Source organism: Dipodomys ordii, unplaced genomic scaffold, assembly GCF_000151885.1.
Source record: "Dipodomys ordii isolate 6190 unplaced genomic scaffold, Dord_2.0 Scaffold334, whole genome shotgun sequence".
In the NCBI taxonomy this organism is placed as follows: Eukaryota; Metazoa; Chordata; class Mammalia; order Rodentia; family Heteromyidae; genus Dipodomys; species Dipodomys ordii.
Genome location: NW_012267550.1, coordinates 71201 through 74867, shown reverse-complemented (window position 1 = coordinate 74867; position 3667 = coordinate 71201). Strand labels below are relative to the sequence as shown.

At 43.8% G+C, this 3667-nt stretch overlaps 1 pseudogene; it reads left to right on the top strand.

The window, feature by feature from the left end:
* Nucleotides 1–249: 249 nt before the first annotated feature.
* Nucleotides 250–768, top strand: LOC106001637 (annotated as a pseudogene).
* The last annotated feature ends 2899 nt before the right edge of the window (nucleotides 769–3667 follow it).

Here is a 3667-nt window from a genome sequence, read left to right as displayed (position 1 = left end):
ATGGATCAGGGAAATGTGAACTACTCACGTGCACATGCACAGGCCTATGAACACACACACACACACACACACACACACACCCTGGTCTACTGAGTCATTCCTCACACACTGGATTATGCAGTCATAACGAAATTACAGAGCGGTGCACAGCGGCCTGGAGGACCCTGTGCAGACCAGCGCCTGGCGCTGAGCCTGTGTGCGAGTTTTCGCCAATGCGGCCCCTCAGAAACCAAGGCTGTCAGCGCAGCCATGACCAGCAACGACTAATGTTTCAGTTGTGGCCAAGCTGGCCACTGGGCCAGGGAATGCCCTACTGCTGCGAGACGGGGGCGAGGAGGACCGAGGGGCTGGGGCAGAGGGCTCCATATTTATCCCGCATCCCTGTTAGACTTCTGCTACCGCTGCGGGGAGTCCGGACATCTTGTCAGGGACTGTGATCTGGAGGAGGACGCCTGCTACAACTGCGGCGCAGGCGGCCACATCGCCAAGGACTGCAAGGAGCCCAAGAGAGAGCGGCAGCAGAGCTGCTACAACTGCGGCAGACTAGGCCACCTGGCTCGAGACTGCCAGCAGGCAGATGACCTCAAGTGCTATTGTTGTGGCCAACCTGGCCATATGCAGAAAGACTGCCACAAGGTGCAGTGTTACAAGTGCGGGGAACTTGGACATGTGGCCATCAATTGCAAGAAAGTATTAGAAGTCAGCTGTTACCTCTGTGGTGAGACTGGACATTTTGCCTGGGAATGCACCATTGAGGCCTCGGCCTAATTCTTTTCCCACGTCGTCCCTCCTCGTTTCTGCTGATAGTGTATTAATTTCTTTGATACTCTTTGCTGGCCAAAGTTGGCCGATGGAGGTTACTCCCAGGCCAGTGAGCTTTAATTGCTTTGTAAAAGCTGGAAAGGGTTAGACAAATTAAAAAACAAAAACAATTTTTTGAATTTAACTAGGTCTTGTGTGTAATGCTTTGTTATAGAAACCCTTTCTGAGTCTCTGATGAATAGGAATTGTGGGGTGGGAAGAGCTGAGTCAGATCATTAAGCTCATCCTGGTTTTCTTAAATATTTCCACATAAGATGTAAAACCAAATCTAGAAGTCTCTATGAACTCTCACTACTTCAATTTTATCATAATGAAGGCCTTGTGTTGCATGACCTCAGGAGCTACTAAATAACATCAAATCACATCTGTGACAGGCCACTGTGGGATAGACATATAAGTGACAGTAAATGAAATGAGAAGGACAACATATGTGTTGAAGTGTATGGGAGAGAAATTAGAATAAAACCTTAACTGGTACATCTTCATTGCAGGACTGGTGCTGGATATATAAATCTTGATGGTAAAAGAAAAAAAACACACATTTTCAAAGTCTACATCTAAAACCCAAAGATAACATTGATTCTCAGAGCTAGCATAACTAGGATTCATTCAGGAATTGTAGAGAAATGCATTTTCACAGAAGTGAGCATGTTATTTTTGTACAATATTATTATTACTTGGGCAGCTGAGTTTCATTTGCTCGAATAATACGTTTTAAAATCGGATGGGAAAAGAAACTGAGTCCTAGAAGATACATAATGTAATTTTAAACTATTTTTACAAAGCTGGAACTCCTCATAGACTACTTGTGCAGCAAGATAGTGCAACACTTGGGAGGACCCTGAAAGGCAACAGCTGAAGGAATACACCTGCAGGATCAGTCCCATTTCCCACATCAACTGCACTACCCATGGAAGGGCAGGCTGAGGTCCAGGAGGTACTAAACCACACAGACTACTCACTAAATAGCCCTAAAACCCCCCTATCCTAAGCTAAAAACAAAGGGGGACCCTGGTGAGGTGAGGTTTGATCAGTGCCTCAGATTATTACATGAAGCCATTTGCTCTCTCCTTCCCATGATGCACAACTCATGCATTATACAGGCCCAGATACTCCCAAACACCACCAATCTTCCTTTGAAGATCTTAAATCCATTAAGCAGCACCCAGCGACAGTTCAAAGATCAATTTGGTATACCAATGCACAGCCCAGTTCTCTACCAGTGATGTTTTTCAAATATTCTGCTCCTGGCAACCTGCACTTATTTCCAAGCAGAACCAGTTTATTGTTGCTATTTCTCTTTTGTGTATCCAGTTGATTAGGAATTTTTAGTGATGCCCAGTTCTTTTCTGTATCATTATGTTGTGGCATATGTTTCCTTGGTGGTCTTTTCTTTCCATCTTAATAAAAAATGACAGAAAAGCTGAGATTTGCAAAACAGATATAAAGTGGGCAATCCATATCCAGGCCTCTTTTCTTACTGTCCTGTACTGAGACACCCATACTCTGCTCCTCCTCCCCCTCCAGTAAAACTTTCCTTTGTGTACTAGAGGACCTTGCAAGAAGGATTGCTTAGAGGCAGAAGCAACCTCAGGGCCCATGCCCCATCTGTAAAGAAAACCACTGAGAAATCTGATGTCTTGAAATCCTAGCATAGCTGAGTGCATGGCCTTCAAGACAGCAGTGAGCCTGCAGACCATTTTTCAACCATATTCTTTTCTCCTGGACCCAGACCCCCAAAATCTTAAATCATAATAGTAATTGTAATATTAATAACAATACATCCATCTTCACCTCCTTTTCTTCCTTCATTTCCAGGAAAACTTTCCTCTGTGTACTAGAGGGTCTTACAATAGGAAATGCCTAGAGGCAGAAGCAACTTCAGGATCCCTGCCCCATCTGTAAACAAAATCATTGAGAAATATGATGGTTTGAAATCCTAGTATAGTTGGGTTCATGGTCTTTAGGAGAGCAGTGAGCTTGTAGCCCAGTTTTCAGCCATGCTCTTTGCTCCTGGACCCAGAACCCCAAGAAACTTAATATCATGAGAATAGTAACAGTAGTAATAATTTAAAAAGGCATATTGTATTATGCCCTACAGCCTTATTTCTCCCAACCAACGGCCTGCTGTGTATGGATCTGTCACTCAGTTCTGGGAGCCCTTGTATTAGAAAGAGACTTTTTGTTGAGGTACAGATTAAGGTGCTTTTTGCCCCCAGAGGAGATTTCTCCTAATGGAATTCTTGATAGACTCCTTTTTAGGGCCAGATAGTCAGATTCTTGGGAGCGCCCAGAGACAGCAAATAAATAAATTGTACCTCTGGGATCATGCCCTATTCCCACAACAAAGACAGTACCCATTGAAGGCTGAGGTTGTGGAGGGGCTAATTCCCATCCTAAAGGGCTATAACAGAGATTCCCTACTAAGGAGCCCTGAAAACATGCCTATCCAAAACTAAACAAATGGCGGGGTTGGGGGACCCTAAAGAGTGGAGGCTGGACCAGGAACTGGGATTCATCAATGAAGCAATCATCCCCCTCTATCTCATGGTCCATAATCCATATATTCTTCCTGGCACAAGTACTCCCAAATACTATTCCTTCTTTTTATAAGATCTTAAATAGATTAAGGACCACCTAGGGATGCTTCAGAGGTCAATTTAGTATGGTAAGATAAAGCCACATTCTCCATCAGGGATGTTCTAAAAATATTCTGTGCTTAGTAACTTGTTGTTTAAAAGTACAGCCTCTGTTTGTTGTTGGCATTTTCCTATAAATATTTCTTGACCGTTCAGGAGTTTCTGGTGATGTCAGATCTTTTCTGTAATACTATGTTGTGGCTTGT